Here is a 22,583-nt window from a genome sequence, read left to right as displayed (position 1 = left end):
CGCTGCTCCCTCCCCATCCTACCCGCGACCCAGAAAATCTCCCTGGCTTCCGGATCCCATGCTGTGGGAATCCGGGAGTACTGCGTCGCGACCCTCACTGTGCAAGGCATAGAGTTCACCAACTTTAGGCTCTACGTCCTCCCCCACCTCTGCGCTGCCCTATTACTGGGGCTCGACTTCCAATGCCACCTCCAGAGTCTTACCTTGAAGTTCAACGGACTCCTGCCCTCCCTCACCGTCTGTAGCCTCGTGACCCTTAAGGTCGCCCCACCCTCCCTATACGCAAACCTCACCCCGGACTGTAAGCCCATCGCTACCAGAAGCAGACGCTACAGTGCCCAGGCCAGGGCCTTCATCCGGTCGGAGGTCCAGCGACTCCTGCGAGAGGGGATTACTGAGGCTAGTAACAGCCCCTGGAGAGCCCAAGTGGTGGTTGTCAAGACTGGGGAGAAGCACCAGATGGCATTGATTACAGCCAGACCATCAACCGGTACACGCAGCTCGCTGCGTACCCCGTCCCCCGCATATCTGACATGGTCAATCAGATTGCGCAGTACCGAGTCTTCTCTACAGTCGACTTGAAGTCCGCGTACCACCAGCTCCCTATCCGCCCGGAGGACCGCCAATACACGGCCTTTGAGGCAGATGGCCGCCTCTATCACTTCCTCAGGGTTCCCTTCAGCGTCACTCACGGGATCTCGGTCTTCCAAAGGGAAATGGACCGAATGGTTGACCAGTACGGGCTGCGGGCCACGTTCCCGTACCTAGACAACGTCACCATCTGCGGCCATGACTAGCAGGACCATGACGAGAACCTCCGGTGCTTCCTCCACACCGCGAAACTCCTGAACCTCACTTATAATAGAGAGAAATGCGTCTTTCGCACAACCCGCCTAGCCACCCTCGGCTACGTCGTGGAATAGGGAGTCCTAGGGCCCGACCCCAACCGCATGCGCCCCCTCCTGAAACTCCCCCTCCCCCACTGCCCCAAGGCCCTGAAGAGATGCCTGGGGTTCTTCTCCTACTATGCCCAGTGGGTCCCCAACTATGCAGACAAGGCCCGCCCACTGATCATATCTACCACTTTTCCCCTGACGGCTGAGGCCCGACTGGCCTTCAACCGTATTAAAGCAGACATGCGTGCTGTGGATGGGTCCATCCCGTTTCAAGTGGAAAGCAATGCGTCGGACTTTGCTCTGGCTGCTATGCTCAACCAGGAGGGCAGGCCCGTGGCTTTCTTCTCCCCTACCCTCCATGCCTCCAAAATTTGACACTCCTCTGTCGAAAAGGAGGCCCAGGCCATCATAGAAGCTGTGAGACACTGGAGGCATTACCTGGCCGGCAGGCAATTCACTCTCCTCACTGACCAACGGTCGGTTGCCTTCATGTTCAATAACGCACAGCGGGGCAAGGTTAAGAACAACAAGATTCTGAGGTGGAGGATCGAGCTCTCCACCGACAATTACGATATCTTGTATCGTCCTGGGAAACTCAATGAGCCCCCAGATGCTCTCTCCCGCGGTACATGTGCCAGCGCACAAGTAGACCAACTTCGGGCCTTCCACAACCAGGGGGTCACCCGCTTTTTCCATTTCATCAAGGCTCACAACCTGCCTTACTCGATCGAGGAGATCAGGTCCGTGACCAGGGACTGCCAGGTCTGCGCGGAGTGCAAACCACACTTCTATCGGCCAGACATATTACACCTGGTAAAGGTCTCCCGCCCCTTTGAGCGCCTCAGCATGGACTTCAAAGGGCCCCTCCCCTCCACTGACCGTAACGTGTACTTCCTCAACATCATTGATGAGTACTCCAGATTCCCCTTCTCCATCCCCTGCTCTGACAAGACCTCTGTCAACGTCATCAAGACCCTGGACAGCCTTTTCACCCTGTTCGGGTTCCCCACCTACATCCACAGTGATCGGGGCTCCTCCTTTATGAGCGACGAGTTGCGTCAGTTCCTGCTCGGCAAAGGCATCGCCTCCAGCAGGACGACCAGCTACAACCCCCGGGGAAACGGACAGGTGGAGAGGGAGAACGCGACGGTCTGGAAGGCCGTCCTCCTGGCCCTATGGTCGAAGAATCTCCCAGTCTCCCGCTGGCAGGAGGTCTTTCCCGATGCGCTCCACTCCATCCGGTTGTTCCTATGTACAGCTACTAACGTGACCCTTCATGAACGCATGTTTGCCTTCCCCAGGAAGTCCACCTCTGGGGTCTCGCTCCCGTCCTGGCTGACAGTCCCAGGGCCCGTCCTCCTCCGGCAGCATCAGAGGAGCCATAAAACAGACCCCCTCGTCGAGAAGGTCCAACTGCTCCACGCAAACCCCCAATACGCCTACATGGCACACCAGGACGGGCGGCAGGACACAGTCTCCCTTCGGGATTTGGCTCCTGCAGGCTCCCCGGAGACCATCACCACCACCCCCCACTCTACACCGTCTTCCACCATCCCTGCCCACCTCCCTCGCGGCCCTCCAGCGACAAATACCACCACCTCCGCCCCACACCACCCCCTCCTTCGCCGACTCAACATCTGGGTGAAGAAGCTGATGACAACACGCTCCTGGATGCGCAGGCCTCGACGCCGGCGCCAACACCACAGCCGGGACTGAGGCGATCACGCGGACGCCAAGGCCCCGACAAACTGGACCTGTAAGACCACTTCACCCCCGCCGGAATTTTTTTAAACAGGGAGTGAATGTGGTAAACCACGTGATTGTATTGTCTGGACTGTACTGTATCATACATGGCTGGGCTTGTCCAGGCTGGCTCCGCCTGTGGCTCCTCCCCTCAGGGCTTCTGTATAAAAGTGGCAAATCTCCGCCTCCAGCCCCAGTTCGGGTCCAGAGGCTGGAGGCTGCTGTTTAGTGTATTAAAGCCACAGTTAACTTTATCAACTCGTCGTGTATTATTGATGGTGTATCAAGGGGAGTGGGGAGATAAGGAGGAAAAGTTAGGAAGGCGAGGTGTGTTGGTATGGGGAGAATGGTGGGGGCCTGTTTTTGCTGTTCATGTTGTTTGATCTTCTGAGATTTTCCCACACACATGTAAAATGCCTTTAATAAAAAATGTTTTTTAAAACTACGCACAGTCACCGAATAAATAAAAGCAAATTACTGCAGATGCTGGAATCTGAAACCAAAAGACAAAATGCTGGAGAATCTCAGCAGGTCTGGCAGCATCTGTAGGGAGAGAAAAGAGCTAACGTTTCGAGTCCAGGTGACCCTTTGTCAAAGCTAACAGACAGAGAAAGTGGGAGATATTTATACAGTAGGGTGGGGGAATGAAAGATTGGATTGGGTTGGATTTGTTTATTGTCTTGTGTACCGAGGTACAGTGAAAAGTATTTTTCTGCGAGCAGCTCAACAGATCATTAAGTACATGAGAAGCAAAAGGAATAAAAGAAAATACATAATAGGGCAACACAACATAGACAATGTAACTACAAAAGCACCGGCATCGGATGAAGCATACAGGGTGTAGTGTTAATGAGGTCAGTCCATAAGAGGATCATTTAGGAGTCTGGTGACAGAGGGGAAGAAGCTGTTTTTGAGTCTGTTTGTGCGTGTTCTCAGACTTCTGTATCTCCTGCCCGATGGAAGAAGTTGGAAGAGTGAGTAAGCCGGGTGGTGGGGTCTTTAATTATGCTGCCCGCTTTCCACAGGCAGCGGGGGGTGTAGATGGAGTCAATGGATGGGAGGCAGGTTCGTGTGATGGACTGGGCTGTGTTCTCAACTCTCTGAAGTTTCTTGCGGTCCTGGGCCGAGCAGTTGCCATACCAGGCTGTGATGCAGCCTGATAGGATGCTTTCTATGGTGCATCTGTAAAAGTTGGTAAGGGTTAATGTGGACATGCCGAATTTCCTTAGTTTCCTGAGGAAGTATAGGCGCTGTTGTGCTTTCTTGGTGGTAGCGTCGACGTGGGTGGACCAGGACAGATTTTTGGAGATATGCACCCCTAGGAATTTGAAACTGCTAACCATCTCCACCTCAGCCCTGTTGATGCTGACAGGGGTGTGTACAGTACTTTGCTTCCTGAAGTCAATGACCAGCTCTTTAGTTTTGCTGGCATTGAGGGAGAGATTGTTGTCGCTGCACCACTCCACTAGGTTCTCTATCTCCCTCCTGTATTCTGACTCGTCGTTATTCGAGATCCAACCCACTATGGTCGTATCGTCAGCAAACTTGTAGATGGAGTTGGAACCAAATTTTGCCACGAGTCGTGTGTGTACAGGGAGTAGAGTAGGCGGCTAAGTACGCAGCCTTGCGGAGCCCCGGTATTGAGGACTATTGTGGAGGAGGTGTTGTTGTTCATTCTTACTGATTGTGGTCTGTTAGTCAGAAAATCGAGGATCCAGTTGCAGAGTGGGGAGCCAAGTCCTAGGTTTTGGAGCTTTAATATGAGCTTGGCTGGGATTATGGTGTTGAAGATGGAGCTGTAGTCAATAAATAGGAGTCTGATGTAGGAGTCCTTGTTGTCGAGATGCTCTAGGGCTGAGTGTAGGGCCAGGAAATGGGGTCTGCTGTGGACCGGTTGCGACGGTATGCGAATTGCAATGGTCAAGGTGTTCTGGGAGTATAGAGGTGATGCACTTCATGATCAACCTCTCGAAGCACTTCGTTACGACTGAAGTGAGGGCCACCGGACGGTAGTCATTGAGGCACGTTGCCTGGTTCTTCTTTGGCACTGGTATAATGGCGGTCTTCTTGAAGCAGGTGGGGACCTCGGAGTGGAGTAGGGACAGTTTAAAGATGTCCGTGAATACCACTGCCAGCTGGTCCAAGCAGGCTCTGAGTGCATGACCAGGGATCCCGTCCAAGCCCGTCGCCTTCCGAGGGTTCACTTTCAGGAAGGCCGATCTGACTTCGGAAGCTGTGATGGTGGGTATGGGTGAGTTATGGACTGCTGGGGCACTCAACAGCGGATTGTTGGTTACCTGCTCGAACCGAGCATAGAATGCATTGAGTTCATCGGGGAGGGGTACGCTGCTGCTGGAGATACTGCTCGGCTTCGCTTTGTAGCCCGTTATGTTGTTTAGTCCTTGCCACAATCGCCGAGAGTCTGTCTGTGACTCTAGCTTGGTTTGACATTCTCTCTTGGCATCTCGGATGGCTTTGCGGAGGTCGTAGCTGGATTTCTTGTGTAGGTCAGGGTCGTCTGACTTGAACGCCTCAGATCTGTCCTTCAGTAGGGAGTCAATCTCACGATTGAGCCATGGTTTCCGGTTGGGGAACGCATGTACTGCTTTCTTTGGCACGCAGTCGCCACACATTTGCTGCTGAAGTCTGTGACGGTGGTGGCATACTCATTTAAGTTGGTCGCTGAGTTCTTAAATATGGACCAGTCCACTGTCTCTAAGCAGCCACGTAAGAGCTCTTCTGTCTCCTCGGACCAGCACTGCACAATCTTCTTAGCTGGATTCTCCAGCTTGAGTTTCTGCTTGTATGCCGGGAGAAGGAGCACCGTCTTATGGTCTGATTTCCCAAAGTGCGGTCGGGGGATGGAACGGTAGGCGCCCTTGATTTTTGAGTAGCAGTGGTCAAGAGTGTTGTCGCCCCTGGTGGGACAGGAGATGTGCTGGTGGAATGTTGGCAGTACACTTTTGAGGTTGGCCTTGTTGAAGTTTCCGGCCACGATGAACAAGGCCTCCGGATGTTCTGTTTCATAGTTGTTTATAACTGTGTACAGTTCGTCCAGCGCCTTCCTCACTTCTACCTGGGGTGGGATGTAGACCGCTGTGATAATGGCTGAAGTGAACTCACATGGAAGATAGTATGAGCGGCACTTCACGGTCAGATATTCCAGGTCCGGGAGCAGTAGGTCGCCAGGGTCGCCACATCCAAGCACCAGGAGTTGATGAGGAGGCAATCCCCTCCAACCTTCGCTTTGCCTGATGACGCGGTGCGGTCCGCCCGGTGAATTGAGAAGCCTTCAGGTTGTTATAGCCACAGAAACCAAGGGAAAAGAGCGCTAATAGCCACAGAAACATGGGGAAAGAGTGCTAATGGCAGTCCCCAGAGAGAATAAAAGGTGTGAAAGGCCAGGCAGCAGAGAAACTAAGATCAGAGGTATACTGTTACAGATGTAGATGTGGGGGAGGAGGGGAGACATGGGCGGGAGAGAGGGGAAGGATGAAGCAAAGAGGTGAAAAGGTAAGGAAGGGGGGAAAAGATGGGGGGGGTTGAAATATAAAAAAAGACAAAATATAAATAAATGGTAAAAGACAGTTAAAATGAAATGGAATGAAAACAAAGGGTTCAAGGTGGGGTAGAGCTAATCATCTGTTTAGTACAGGGCTAATTCGTTGGCTTTGAAAGCAGACCAAGGCAGGCCAGCAGCATGGTTCTATTCCCGTACCAGCCTCCCCGGACAGGTGCTGGGATGTGGCGACTAGGGGCTTTTCACAGTAACTTAATTTGAAGCCTACTTGTGACAATAAGCGATTTTCATTTCATCTGAAATTGTTGAATTTGATATTGAGTATGGTGGAGGAGTGGACCTGATTATCTTGGTGGGAATGGTCTCTGCGGAATGCTGACAGAGGGAGTGAAGGGAAGATGTGCTTGGTGGTGGCATCATGCTAGAGTTGGCAAAAATGGCAGAGGATGAGGCTGGTGGGGTGAAATGTGAGAACGAGGGAGACTCTATCCTTGTTCTGGGAGGGAGGGGAGGGAGCGAGGGTAGTGGAGATGGACTGCACGCTGTTGAGGGCCCTGTCAACAACTCTCGGTGGGAAATCTCGCTGAGGAAGAAGGAACACATATTCAAAGCACCACTTTGGAAAGTGGCATCATCGGAATAAATGCGATGGAGGCAAAGGAGCTGATAGAAAGGGATGGAGTCCTTACAGGGTGTAGTGTGTGAAGAGCTGTAGTCCAGATAGCTATGGGAGTCAGTGGGCTTGCAATGGATATTAGTAGATAGCCTATTGCCGGAAATGGAGACAGAAAGGTCAAGGAAGGGAAGTGTCTGAGATGGACCACCCAAGGCTGGAATCGAACCCGGGTTCCTGGGGCTGTGAGGCAGCAGTGCTAATCACTGTGCAACGGTGCTGCCCTAAGTCTCTTGCGCCTTACCAGCTGGACCCTGCTGTTCTGGGGCATGGTCCTCTCGTATAGCGTCCTCCCTGGGCTGGCCCTGGTTCTCTCGCTGCCGTGAATCCACAATGGCAGCAGTGGCCATGTCGATAGTGAGCATTGATGGCTGTAGACCGAAATCCATGTCTCTGAGGGAGGAGGGGGGAGAGACAGAGAATGTCAGCAAGCTGAGAATTCCCTTGACCATCCAACACAACTAGGTTACATGGTCACCCTGAGGTGTACTGCTGTGCCACCCTCATTATGTGCCCCCTCCCCGGCCCCTTCGAGGTGATGTAGTCCATAATGCACCCCTGTCCCCATCAGTGACTGGAACCTAGCCTGTGATGTGGGAAGCCTCTATCCTCAGCACCCGTCCTTGCCAACAGGGGTACCGGTGACTTCCGCAACCGGGTGTTAGCGATAGGTTCTATCCTGTCCTGTTTCTCCCAGTGTGGCCGACAGTGGGTCGCCTTACTGGATGAGCCTTGCGCTGTACCACCAGCAGGGTGGCAACTGGTCGTGTGGTAGAGATGTTCATACTGTGCAGTCATTCGTCTCCATGCTAAGGGCCTAGTGAGGAATTCACTCTGAGAGGGGCGATGTGCCAGGGAGGGTTCCAGCAGCAATGGTCCCTTGTTTGGGGGGGAGCTTCTGCTAATTCCCTGCTTCTTCTGCTGTGGGGCTACAAAGTCAACATGGTTTTACAAAAGAGAAATCCTATTTGACAAACTTATTAGAGTCTTTTGAGAATGTAACTAATAGGGTGCAGATAAAGGGGAACTGGAAGTTTAGTATATTTGGACTTCCAAAAGGCATTTGATAAAGTGCCACACAAGACGTTAATACACAAGTTAAGGCTTCATGGATTTGGGTTAATATATTAGCATAGAGAGAAGATTGGTTAATGGACAAGAAGCAGAGAGGAGGGATAAGCAGGCATTTTCAAGTTGGCAGACTGTGGCTCTGGCAGTGCTGCTGCCTCAGCTGTTTATAATCTACATTAATGATGAAGGGACAGAGTCATGTATCTCGGTTTGCTGATATATAAAGCAAGGTAGGAATGCAAGTTGTGAGGATACAAAGAAGCTGCAAAGGGATATAGACAGGTTAAATCAGTTGATATAAGGCGGTAGTTGGAATATAATTTGAGGTTATTAATTTTGCACATAAGAATAAGAAAGTAGAATATATTTTAAAAGGTGTAAAACTTGTAAATGATGGTGTTCCGACACTTGGGTACACTCGATTGGACAAGGAACACAGAAAGTTAGCATACAGGTAGAGCGAGCTGTAATAAACAGCATGGGCCATACTGTGTGGGCTGATTGTTTCCCCATGTTCCTTGAGGAGTACGAGCTTCCCCGCTAGGGGCGGAGTAGCTTACCTGTATGTGTATAAAAGGTCGTCCATTGTGGAATCGACCGACAGGAGGGTGATGTTCTATTGCCACTCATATATATATATATACATGCATAACTGTTGTAAACTAAATGTAGTTTATTTTTAGTTACTCTGGGCTCCCCGAACCTTATTAAACGAGCATTCAGGAAAACAATTGGCAAATTGGGCTTTATTGCAAGTGGATCAGAGTACAAGAATAATGAAGTCTTGCCACAGTTGAACAAGGCTTTAGTGAGGCCACGTCGGGAACACTTGTGCAATTTTAGTCACCATATTTAAGGAAGGATACACTTGCATTGGAGGTGGGACAGCAAAGGTTCGCTTAATTGTTCCCTGGATTAGTCTATGGTGAGAGGCTGAGAAAACTGGGTATGTATTCTCTAAGTTTAGAAAGATATGAGGTGATCTCATTCAAAAATTCAAACCAAGGGTCTGTTAGTGTAAACACTGAAAGGTTGTTTCTCCTCGTTGGTGAATCTAAAACTCAGGGGCACAGTTTCAGGATTATTGGTCAATCATTTAGCACTGAGATAAGCAGAACGTTCTTCACTCGTAGAGGGTTGTGACGCTTTGGCAGTCTCTACTCCGAAGATTTGTGTGGATGCTCCATTGTTGAATATATTTAAGGCTGGGATAGACAGATTTTTGTTCTTTCAGGGAATCAAGGGATATGGGGAGTAGGTCGGACATTGGAGTTGAAGCCCAAGATCAGTCATGAATATACGCAACGGTGAAACAGGCTCGAGGGGCCTCACGGTCTTCTCCTGCTCTTATTTATTCTGTTCTTATGTTCTTAAACTCTATCGAGCATGATTCAGAACAGATTCATCGCTTCACTGTACCCTCTCACACTTAGCACGACTGCAAGCCACACATATACTCACACACATGCGCGCACACCACCTACATACACATGCCAAACTTACTGGCACACTTCCCTTTATCTTTCAGGACAAAGTGGTCACAACTGGAGGCAGCAGCACCTAATTGACCAGGGACAGGCATGGATGCATGTCAACAACCCCATGGAAGGAGACAGTGAAGTCATTACTTAGGTTGTGATCAGCAACAGGGCAGAAACCATGGAAGATGACATTATGTGTCGTAATATGCCTTTAAAGCATTGCAGCAATACATCACTAGAAAGGAAGCGTGTCATGTGATCCATTTTAGTTTCACTTTTGCTTTTAGCAGAGCACACGCACACAGCTCTGCAGCTCTAATGTCTTCAAGCTTTATACCCATGTATATCTGTTCCGTCAATAAATGAACCCAAAATGTGCTTATCCTTATGAACAATTGGTGCCTTTACACAATTTTGAACAAAATGGTGTTCAGCCTGGCAGTAAGGTTCAGTACGGGTATGACATGGTGAACTGTCTTAAATGATGCTACATGCCACGAGACAACCCTCAACATTTTGGTCAGACCACAACAAATTCACGACGGCGCAAAACGGCCCCGGTCCCGACCGATTCAGGCCCTGACAATGGGCCAGGATCGTGGCCGCGTCATCTACACACGCCAGGCCTTGTCGCCCGCGTAAAAGCGGCGCCGCATAGATGACGCCGCCGGCACCGCATAATGGGCGTCATCCGCGCATGCGCGGGTTGGCCGGCGCCAACCCGCGCATGCGTGGTTGCCGTCCTCTCTAAGTCCGCCCCGCAAGAAGATGGTGGACGGATCTTGCGGGGCCGCGGAAGGAAGGAGGTCCTCCTTCAGAGAGGACGGCCCGACGATCGGTGGGTACCGATCGCGGGCCACCCCACATCTGAGGTACCCCCCGGTGCAGGATCCCCCCTCGCTCCCCCGCAGGCCGCCCCCCCCCCCCCCCCACAGCGTTCACGCACCGCTCACGACTGCAGCGACCAGGTGTGGACGGCGCCGGGGGGAACACGCCGTTTTGGCCTGGCCGCTCGGCCCATCCGGGCCTCAGAATAGCGGGGGTGCCGGAGAATCGCCATTTTGGGTATCTCCGGTGATTCTCCGGCCTGCGGCCCGCGAAACTCGACCGGGCCGTTCCCGCCGCCTGGGAGAATCGCGGGAGGGCATCGGACCGGCGTCCCGGGAAATTTTGGAGGCCCAGGCGATTCTCCCAACTGCCGTGGGAGTGGAGAATCCCGCTCCCTATCTGAACTTAAAATGTTTAAACAGCGTACGGAGCTATCGTTTTTTGATTCAAGTGTACCTGAACCAGAAAAGCACACAATAAAAATGTGTCTAACAATTGGGAATGAAGGTCTACATAGGCAGAACAGTCAAGATTAATAGAAGCTAAAGGATCGCCAAAAGATATGCACTGGAATTCTCCGTTCCTGAGACTAAGTGTTGACACCGGGGCAGGATTCGTGGAGTTCTATGAAAGCAAACATTGCGCCCCACCTGGACCAATTCAATAACCATTAAGGGGCTAGCACCGCGCCACGTGGAACACAATCGATTCCAATGAGAAACGGTGTGAGATTCGCAGATTCGTGATTGACACTCAGGATGCTAACAAGCTGCAGCCACCTACCCACACTTCACTCCCCACCCACACCATCCCAGCCAACAAGTTAGCAGCAAGGAGAGTGGCACCCCATTTCATGGACGGCAAGCTCGAGACCCTGCTAGATGTTATGGAGGAGAGGCAGGTGCCCCTGTACCCTGGCCTGGGAAGGAGACTGGCGGGCAACCCTGTACCCCGTCCCGGGAAGGAGATTGCCAGCCGCCGCCTTTCACAGAAACGTCCAACTTTTATTTTATTCTGCAAAGCATGTGGCAGAACGGACCACTGGCGGCAGCCGTGCACTAGAGCAAAAGCTGGTGCAGCTCTTAAGCACCTTTCACTGATCCAAACAGATCACAACAAGTACCTTCAAGCAATAAGAACAACCATCCAGTATCCCACAAAAAACATACACATGAGGTGATTGTCAAACCAGAAAATTACAGTGATGCTCATGATGAGATGAGAAGCAGTGAAGACAGGTTTCATGTACGTTAATCTTGTGGAAAACATAGATACTGTCACACCATCCAAAGCGTTAGACAAGATTGTTATCTGCCCTAACAAATTATTAGTCAAGATTGACAAAGGGAAATATCAACAAATTACCGTGGCAAATTCTAAAAGACATGAATCCACAGACATGGAAGGCCATGGCAAAACCAACTACTGTGCAACTTTCAGGGTACAGAGCTGAAATAATTCCATGTGCAGGATTCATAATCCTGGAGTATAAGTATAATCAATCCTTTTGGGGTGTCACATATGTCCTACATCGTGGAGACTAAAGGCGCAGTAATTGTAGGTCTACTGGCACGCGATGATCGCACACTAGTGATAATTCATGGAATCATTCCGACATCATAAATGCACTTCAGAAATGACTCCTATCACCTCAGTTCAAGACCTAATATCAAAATACCCAGTATGTTTTGACAAAATCTGCAGTTTCAAAATTACACTTGCAGAAGAATGCATGTAATTCCATTGATCTGGTACATTTTGTGCAATACAAATGGCAGCAGCTCCAAGAAGAAATGGTGAAAGATTCCACACTACAGATACTGTGGAAAATCATGACTGAAGGATGGCCTGATTCAATTCAACATGTCCACTAATGCGTGAGACTATTTTGGGCTTACAAGCTAGGCATCTTTCAGGGAGTCAAATTTAAAGGCAGGTTCTCATGCCAGAATCTTTGTAACCCGATATTATCCAACAACTTCATCACTTGCACATGTTTGGACAAGAAGACTTGCAATTGAGATAGTCTGTTGGCCAGGTATGAACATTGACATTGAACTGATTGTCAAGAAGTGTGAGTATGTCAAGAGGATATATCAAATTAGCACAAAGAACCATTGATTCCACCTGAATTCCAACAAATCCTTGGTCCAATATTGCATTCAAACTCTTTCACGTCCATGGCATTAACTTCACTGTCACTGACAGCTGCTTTACCAAGTTCCGAATTAGTCAACAATTGGACAGCACATCAAGCACAATTGTTGCACACTCTCTAAGTAGGGGCGGCACAGTGGCACAGTGGTTAGCACTGCTGTTTCACGGCACCAAGGACCCAGGTTTGATCCCGGCCCCGGGTCACTGTCCGTGTGGAGTCCGCACATTCTTCCCATGTCTGTGTGGGTCTCACCCCCACAAACCCAAAGATGTGCAGGGTATGTGGATTGGCCACACTAAATTGCCCCTTAATTGGAAAAAAAATAATTGCGTACTCTAAATTTTTTTAAAAGTAGACACTCTAAGTGTGATTTTTCAGTTTATTCAGTGTACCTAGAGAGATCATTATGGATAACAGTCCCCAATTTATTGGTGAGCCATTTCAGGATCTGTGTGAGAAGTGGAATATTGATCACACTACTCCTTCTCTTCATTACCCTAGATCTAACGGCTTAGCTGAATGAATGATTCTCACAATTAAGTTCCTGATTCACAAATGTAGACAGAACAAGCGAGATCAAAATTGCAATTGCAATCTGAGAGTAACACGTTTAAGGGCAACTAGTTCTTCACCAGCAGAGCTCGTGTTTGGCAGAGCAGTCTGTACAATTCTACCTACTCTTACCCATTCTACTCTTTTGGAAAATAGAGGTGAACTTCTCAAACTGCAAGAGAAGATGACCAACGTGTACGACAACATTTTGGGTACAGAATTGCCAAGTTTACAATTGGGAACAACAAACAAGTTTGCCTCCAGCGTCCCACGGAAGATATGTGGGAACCAGCGAGGTGACAAAGCTTTGTTTGGAGCCTAGATCCTATGAAGTCATTATACATAAAGGCACAATGGTGATGCATAATGGAGGACAAATCAGATCTATTCCATTCCTATCGCATCTAGGACAAGATCCTGAACGAAACCAGGAACAATACCCAAGATTGACAATCCAACAGATCACTGTGAGCAATTAGAGTGTTACCATTACAAGATCTGGGCATACCAGCAGATTACCTCTACACTTTAGCGAATCATCAATTCTATGCACTCAAGTAATGGTAACTGAACATGAAAGTTTACTGTAAGTAGTTATACTTCTTTAGAAGGGGGAATATCTTTTTATAAAAGTGGAAGGTACTCTAATATTGTAGCATTACATCACCACAAAGGAGGTGTGTCACGCATTCCAGTTTAGTTTCACTTTGCTTTCAGCAAAGTTCACACACACAGCTCCGATATCGTCAAACTTTATATCCATGTATATCTGTTCTCATGTGCCTAGTCTTAATAAATGAGCCCACAATGTGTTTACACAATCCTTTCGGAGTGATTAGGGCCTTTATATCATTATAAAACTGTGTCACTGGGTGCAATTTAACAGCCTCATCACGCATAACTTGGTGTCGGGACAAGGCGTTTGAATCTTGTGAGAGGCCTCTCGTGAGATTTGCGATGCTCAAAATGCCTCGTAAGATTTGACGGAGTATCGCGAGAAGTCACGATCTGGATCTCGCCCTCACTGAGCCATTAGGCGCTGAAGCTGTAGAGAAACACCCCGCTAAAAGTGCCCAAACCGAACATAGATGTTTTTTCTGGTTTAAATTGCGTCTAGCATGTTCCTGCCTAATCCAACTTTTCATATCCCACTTACTCCTCGTCTCACAATATTTTATGGTAAACAAGCTGCAGATGCTATAAACATGCAATGCTTGTGATCACGATCAATTACAATAAAAGATGAGGTAGTAACATAACTGAAAGCTTTAATAGACTAGAACTGTTCCCCAGCAGCTTCGGTACAGAAAGTGAGGGCTGCTGGGACGGCATTGGTTCTTATACCCCGCCTGTCAGGGCGGAGCTACATACCAACATCCAATGGTAAACTCCTAGGTTTAACCAATGGTCTTCAGCCTCTCATGTACTGTAATACCTGATAATACCACATTCACCCCCTGTTAAAAAAGAGTCCGGTGGGGGTGGTGGCCAGTGGTTACAATTGCATCTAACATGGTATGATCAGATATGGAGGTACCGTGATACCTCCTTACAGAGTTGTCGAGAATATTTACAAGCGTGGAAGATACATACATTCAGTGTTCGTTTACAGTTGCAGTTACAGTGAAGCAATCAGTCGGTCGGGTGGCCTGGTCGTCCTCCTGGATCGCCTGGGCTTCGGTGGTGATTCTGGTGGGGGTCCGGGCGTCTGCGACTCCGGGAGCGTGGCTTCGGCCTCCATGGCAGCTTCGTCACCCCTAGACGGCACTGGTGGGGCAAACGGTTGGCCCGAGAGGGGGGCGCCTGTAGGGGGTGTCGGTGGGTGGGAGGGCCTAGGCAGTAGCGGCGGGAGGACTGATCCTCCAGTGAGGTGCTGTGGGGGGGGGGGGGGGGGGGGGGGGGGGGGGTAATGGTTCGGGTGCGCGTGGTGTTCCGGCGGGCACCAGGTCCCGAAGGGAAACTGTGTCTTGCCGGCCGTCAGGGAACGCCACGTAGGCGTACTGGGGGTTAGCGTGCAGCAGGTGGACCCTCTCGACCAACGGGTCCGACTTGTGCACCCGCATGTGCTTCCAAAGCAGGATGGGTCCGGGTGTTGCTAGCCAGGTTGGGAGCGAGGTCCCGGAGGAGGACTTCCTGGGGAAGACAAGGAGACGTTCATGATGTGTCTGGTTGGTAGTTGTACAGAGCAGAGACCGGATGGCGTGGAGAGCCTCCGGGAGGACTTCTAGCCAGCGGGAGACTGGGAGATTCCTGGACCGTAGGGCCAGTAAAACGGTCTTCCAGACCGTTCCGTTCTCCCTCTCTACCAGCCCATTTCCCTGGGGGTTGTAACTGGTCGTCCTGCTTGAGGCAATGCCCCTGTTGAGCAGGAATTGACGCAGTTCGTCGCTCATAAAGGAGGACCCCCTATCACTGTGTATGTACGCGGGGAACCCGAACAGTGTAAAGATACCCTGGAGGGCCTTGATGACGGTGGTTGCGGTCATGTGTGGGCAGGGAATGGCGAATGGGAACCGGGAGTACTCGTCAATCACGTTCAGGAAATACGTGTTGCGGTCGGTGGAGGAGAGGGGGCCTTTGAAGTCCATGCTGAGGCGTTCAAAATGACGGGAAGCCTTTATCAGGTGCGCCCTCTCTGGCCGGTAGAAGTGCAGTTTGCACTCCGCGCAGATTTGGCAGTCCCTGGTGACTGAACTGACCTCCTCAATGGAGTAGGGCAGGTTGCGGATCTTAATGAAGTGGAAAAAACGGGTGGCAGAGGTCCTCGTGGAGGGCTCGGAGGCGGTCCACTTGTGCAGTGGCACATGTGCCGTGGGACACGGCATCAGGAGGCTCATTTAGCTTCCCAGGACGGTACAAGATCTCGTAGTTGTAGGTGGAGAGTTCTATCCTCCACCGCAAGATCTTGTCGTTTTTTATCTTGCCCTGCTGTGCATTATCGAACATGAACGCCACTGACCGTTGATCAGTGAGGAGAGTGAATCTCCTGCCGGCCAGGTAATGCCTCCAATGTCTCACAGCTTCTACTATGGCTTGTGCCTCTTATTCGACCTAGGAATGGCGAATTTCAGAAGCGTGGAGGGTGCGGGAGAAGAAGGCCACGGGTCTGCCTGCTTGGTTGAGGGTGGCGGCCAGAGCTACGTCGGACGCGTCGCTCTCGACCTGGAAGGGGATGGACTCGTCGATGTCGCGCATCGTGGCCTTTACAATGTCTGCTTTGATGCAGCAGAAAGCCTGGTGGGCCTCCGTCGACAGGGGGGAAGGTTGTGGACTGGATTAGGGGTCGGGCTTTGTCTGCGTAGTTAGGGACCCGCTGGGCGTAATAACTGAAAAACCCGAGGCAGCGCTTCAGAGCCTTGGGGCAGTGAGGGAGGGGGAACTCCATAAGGGGGCGCATGCGCTCAGGGTCGGGGCCTATAACTCCATTTCGCATCACGTAGCCGAGGATGGCTAGGCGGTCGGTGCTAAATACGCATTTATCCTTATTATACGTTAAGTTAAGGATATTCACGGTCTGGAGAAATGTTCGGAGGTTGGTGTCGTGGTCCTGCTGGTCATGGCCGCAGATGGTGACGTTATCAAGATATGGGAACGTTGCACGTAAGCCGCACCGGTCAACCATTCGGTCCATGTCTCGCTGGAAGACCGAGACCCCATTAGTGACACCAAAGGGAACCCTTAAAAATTGATAGAGCCGCCCATCTGCTTCGAAGACAGTGCATTTGCGGTCACTAGTACGGAGGGGTAGCCGATGTTAGGCGGACTTGAGATCCACCGTGGAGAAGACCTTGTATTGCGCGATCCTGTTTACCAGGTCGGCTATACGGGGGAGAGGGTATGCATCCAGCTGCATAAACCTGTTGATGGTCTGACTGTAGTCAATGACCATCCTATGTTTCTCCCCGGTCTTCACCACCACTACTTGAGCTCTCCAGGGACTGTTGCTAGCTTCAATGACCCCTTCCCTCAGTAGCCTTTGGACCTCTGACCTGATGAAGGTCCGGTCCTGGGCACTGTACCGTCTGCTCCTGGTGGCGACAGGTTTGCAATCCGGGGTGAGGTTCGCAAACAGGGAAGGTGGGTCGACCTTAAGGGTCGCGAGGCCGCAGACAGTAAGGGGGGTATCGGGCCACCGAATTTGAAGGTCAGGCTTTGCAAGCTACATTGGAAGTCCAGCCTCAGGAGTGTAGCCGCGCAGAGGTGCGGCAGGACATAAAGGCGGAACTTGTTGAATTTCCTGCCTTGGACAGTGAGGTCTGCTATGCAGAACCCCTTTATCTCCACTGAGTGTGACCCGGAGGCCAGGGAGATTCTTTGGTTTACAGGGTGGGTAACAAGTGAACAACGCCTTACCGTGTCGGGGTGTATAAAGCTTTCCGTGCTCCCAGAGTCGATCAGGCAAGACATCTCGTGGCCGTTGATGAAGACCGTCGTCGTTGCTGTTGCGAGTGTCCGAGGTCGATTTTGGTCCAGAGTCACCGAGGCCAGATGAAGCAGTTGCGGGTTTTGATCGGGCAGCGTGTAGTCGGCCGTGCTGGGGGCCTGGGGCCCCATCCAAGATGGCGTCTCCCATGGGTCGCACATGGTGGTCGGGGATGGACAAAATGGCGGCAGGGATGGACAAAATGGCGGCGCCCATCCGTCCAGCGTGGTGTCCGAGGGGCAAGATGGCCGTGCCCGTGGGTCGTACGTGGCTCTTGGATAGGGGGGTGGCAGTGAGTGCTGGCCGCCTGGGGCCCGAAGGGAAGGTTGCCGCGGCGGTCCGGAGTCGCTGGAGACCGCGGCCACGGCTCGTGCCTGGCAGACTCCCACAAAATGGCCCTTCTTGCCGCACCCTTTGCAGGTGGAGGTGCGGGCCGGGCAGCGCTGGCGGGGGTGCTTCACCTGCCCGCAGAAGAAACAGCAGGGCCAGACGGAGTTAGCGGGCCGTCTTACAGCACAGGCCTGCGGGGGCACGGGGAAGGTCTGTGGGGCAGCCGCTGCGGGATGCCACGCAGCCCAGGGGGCCTCCGCGCGGTCGGGCGCATAGGACTGCGCGTTTCTGGAGGCAACATCCATGGACCCTGCCAGGGCCCGTGCCTCTCTAAGTCCCAGGGTGTCTTTTTCTAAGAGTCTTTGGCGGATCTCTTGGTAGCCTTGTGGATAGCACAATTGCTTCACAGCTCCAGGGTCCCAGGTTCGATTCCAGATTGGGTCACTGTCTGTGCGGAGTCTGCACGTCCTCCCCGTGTGTGCGTGGGTTTCCTCCGGGTTCTCCGGTTTCCTCCCACAGTCCAAAGATGTGCAGGTTAGGTGGATTGGCCATTATAAATTGCCCTTAGTGTCCAAAATTGCCCTTAGTGTTGGGTGGGGTTACTGGGTTATGGGGATAGGGTGGCGGTGTTGACCTTGGGTAGGGTGCTCTTTCCAAGAGCCGGTGCAGACTCGATGGGCCGAATGGCCTCCTTCTGCACTGTAAATTCTATGATAATCTATGATAATCTATGATCTCTGAGGAGCTCATACCTGCTACGAAGACATCCCGGATTAGAAGTTCCGTGTGCTCGCTCCCCGAAACTTGCGGGCAGCCCAGTTTCTGCCCAGCACCAGTAGCGCACGGTAGAACTCCTCCAACGATTCCCCGTGGTTTTGCCGTCTAGTTGCAAGCAGGTGACGTGCGTAGACCTGGTTTACAGGGCGGATATAATGTCCTTTTAACAGTTCGATCGCAGCATCGAAGTCCTCCGTTTCCTCGATGAGGGTGTAGATCCCACGGCTTATCCTTGAGTGCAGGAGATGCAGTTTCTGTTCTCCTGTGGGGGTGCCTCCAGCCGTCTCGAGGTAGCCTTTAAAGCATGCCAGCCAGTGCTTAAATATCGCCGCTGAGTTCTCAGCGTGGGGGCTGAGTTGTAGACACTGTGGCTTGATTCGAAGATCCATTCTTTCAGCTTAAGTCTAGTCTATTAAAATTGATGCACGATCAATTACAATCAAAGACGAGGTAGTAACATAACTGAAAGGTTTAATAGACTAGACTGTTCCCCAGCAGCTTCGGTACAGAAAGTGAGGGCTGCTGGGACGGCGCCGGTTCTTATACCCCGTCTGTCAGGGCGGAGCTACATACCAACAGCCAATGGTAAACTCCTAGGTTTAACCAATGGTCTTCAGCCTCTCGGGTTCTATAAAACCTGATAATACCACAGCTTGCTTCCGTCTTCCCTGAACACAACCCTACTCTTGTGACTTTCTCTTTTCAGATACCCAAAAACTATCACTTGGTCAGGCAATGCTGTAGGGACTATGAAGTACAAGAGGAGCAGGATGAAGTTACCCCCACACTCGAAACCAGCAGCTCTGGGACTGCACAAAGCTTAGAATTATGAGCCAGGTGATCAGTAAAGAACCTTTGCCATCCAGTACTCTCCAGATTGCTATTGAGCCTTGAAAACTGATAATACCAATGGAATAGCACAGAATACCTCCACGATAATTGGTACCAGTAAAGTAGGTGTTCATTTTTATGATTTGCCGAGTGGTAAATCTCAGAGTTTAGATTGCGGCACTGCAAAGCTTGTCCTCTTCTGTGCCACCTCTGCTCCATCCACCTGTCATATTGCAGGTCAAAACTGGTCTGAAAAGAATCCTTGAAGCCAAACCCAAAACCTTCTCCACGTGCAGTACCACTATCTGTCAACATCACCAACTTTAAACAACTGTGCAAAGCACCATTACTTCCACAAACTCAGGCTGAGCCAGTAGGAATTAATTGGCAATAAGCCTGAGAGTATTTGATAATCTTTTTAAATAATGCTGATTAGGTGTTGGGGGCAAGGAGTCATTCCTTCCAAAAGCATGTTTAGTTATGCATGTTTAAAAGAGATGTTAAACTGGGAAGTTATAAATGGCAGCACTGGCATCAAATTAGCATTACTCACTCACTGATCTCACAATCTACCGCCTCCGAGTTCTTCCAGTGCATGTTCCAAATGCTCCCCAAAATGGAGTCAGACTTGGCCCAAGCCAGAACTGTGCACACAGATTGTCTTTTGGGGACCAAAGCCGCACTCATGGCACTGAAACTATAGGCGCTGGAGCCTTGAAGCTCAAAGAATGTAAGACCACTTGCAGGAAGGATCCAGTACCCCGTTTCACATTACTCAAGATCCAGCTCCCAATCGATCAGCTTTATATTTCCCAATTACCATTGCTTATGGGCCTCTATTCTAATACTCCTTGTTGATTCTATTGACTAAAAAACCATTGAGAACTGGGTAGTGATCGAGAGGATTCTAAAAAACAATTTCAGAAGGAATAAAAGATAAGAAGAAATATTAGGAAAGAGCTACAAGTGAATTCTCTCCCTCCCAAAGGAAAATGAAGAAAGATTAGATTTGGAGGAAAAATAGGCAAGGAAGAAAAATTGAAAGATAATGAAATGAACGCAAGAAGAGTTTTTTTAAAGAGTGTGATTAATAAAAGTGCAATTTTAAAATAACCTCATTAATAAAATGGCTGATACATAAAAGCAGCGAATGTGGAATACCAACAAAAATTAAAGAACCAAATGGGAGAAACATTCCTCTAAGAATAAACTCCAGTTTGTTTAAATTCTGTGAATTATTCCTTGTTCTTCAGACGTTCTGAGTGATTGCAAAGTTGGCTCCTTCTTTTTGCACTGAAAATCAGTGTTATAGGATACATGGGGCCATTAACACCCTGGCAAAGTGGCAAACAGCATTTAACTTACTGAAGTTGGATGGGGAACTTGTTTTGTAAACATAAAAACAAGTTAGCTTTCCAGAATTAACTGTACCTTCCATAACCCTCCACTTTGGGGTAGGGGATGCGGGGGGTTGGGTGTCGGGGGGGGGGGGGGGTGCGTGCAGAGGGTTGAAATCAACAACACACAAATTGAGAGATGCACTCATTTTCCATTTTGAAAAAAAAGAACATCAACTAAATGACAGTTATAACTCTTTGCATCTAAAAATTGTTTAAATAATTCTCTGGTCTCTCTGTTAGGAACATAGGAACAGGAATTAGCTCCACATGCCTGTTCTGATATTGAAATCATGGCTACTCAATCTAGCTCCATGAACCTTTGTTCCAGAACCTTTACCACCTTTGGTTAACAAAAATCTATCACTTTCCGAATTAATCTATCGATAGCTTTTGCAGAATGAAATTCCAAACTTCTACCACAAGGTGTTTCCACATTTCCTCCTGAAAGTCTGGCTCTAAATGTTAAACTTGTCCCCCAGTTCTAGACTCGGCAACCAATGGAATGGCCTCTGAGGAAGAGTCATATTGGACACAAAACATTAACAGTGTTTCTCTCTCCACAGATGCTGCCTGCCCTGCACTTTCTGTGTTTACTTCCCATCTCTGGCATCCACTGCATTTTACTTTTATATCCTTTAAAATCCTGGGTTAGAACCTCTCTGGTTCTGGGGATTTGTTGCTCTTCAGTGCCAGTATGTTCCTCATTACTAAGATAAAAGCAAAATATTGCAGATGCTGGAACCTGAAACGAAAACAGAAAAATTATTGTAAACAAAATAACAGTAAGGAAGAACAAAAAGAGGAAAATGCTGGAAAGACTCAGCAAGTCTAGCAGCATCTGTAGAAAGAGAAAATCGATTTAACGTTTCAAATCCATAGGACTGACCTTCAAATCTCTGGAGATTCATACGGACTCAAAACGTTAACTCTATTCTCTTTTTCTATACATATACAAATGTTGCCAGGCCTGCTAAGTCTTTCCAGCATTTTCCAGTTTTTGTTCCTCCTTACTGTTATTTTGTTGACAATAATTTTGGCAAGACCCCGTCTCTGATTCAGTATGAGCTCCATTGGCATACTGTCCTCTTCCTCTGCTGTAAAGACTGATGAAAAGTCATTCAAGAGTTCTGTTATTTCCTCATTTTCATTGACAGGGGGCGGGATTCTCTAATAATCAAGCTATGTCCCCACGCCAGCGTGCAAACCGGTGCCAACCACTCCGGCGTCAACAGTTCCCGAAAGTGAGGAATTTTCCCCTTCCTAGGGGGGTAGGTTGGCGCCGGAGTGGTCCCCGCAGCTCCAGCCAGCGCGGAACGGCGGGCGCGTGTTCGCGCGCGGAACGGCCAGCATATTTCCGCGCATGTGCAGAACGGCTGGCGTATTTCCGCGCATGTGTGGAATGGCCGGCGTATTTCCACGCATGCACGGGGGTTCCTTCTCCGCGCCGGCCCCTGGTAATATGGCAGATCCCTACAGGGGCCCGGCGCGGAGTAAACTAGGCCCCCACGGAACCAGCCCGATCAGTAGGCCCCGATCGCAGGCCAGGCCACCGTGGGCGCCCCCCCCAGTGTCAGATCCCCTTGCCCCCCCCCTTCCCCCCTCCAGGACGGCCCCCGTACACTCACCTTCCAGGTCCCGCCATGTGGGACCTGAGTAACCCACGCCGGGGGGACTCGCCCAAACTCGTCGGCCACTCGGCCCGGAGAATCCCGTGGGCGCCCGAGAATCGGTGCCGGAGAATGGGAAATCCGGCGGCGGGGCGCGATTCCCGCGACCCCCTGGGGATTCTCCGACTCGGTGCCGAGTCAGAGAATCCCGGCCATGAACTCTGCTATCAGTTTTCAAAGGGCCCACATTATTCCTGTCACACTCCTTATCCTAATATAATTGTAAAATAAAA

This window comes from Scyliorhinus torazame, chromosome 16 (assembly GCF_047496885.1).
Source record: "Scyliorhinus torazame isolate Kashiwa2021f chromosome 16, sScyTor2.1, whole genome shotgun sequence".
NCBI lineage: Eukaryota > Metazoa > Chordata > Chondrichthyes > Carcharhiniformes > Scyliorhinidae > Scyliorhinus > Scyliorhinus torazame.
This window is presented reverse-complemented; position numbering follows the sequence as displayed.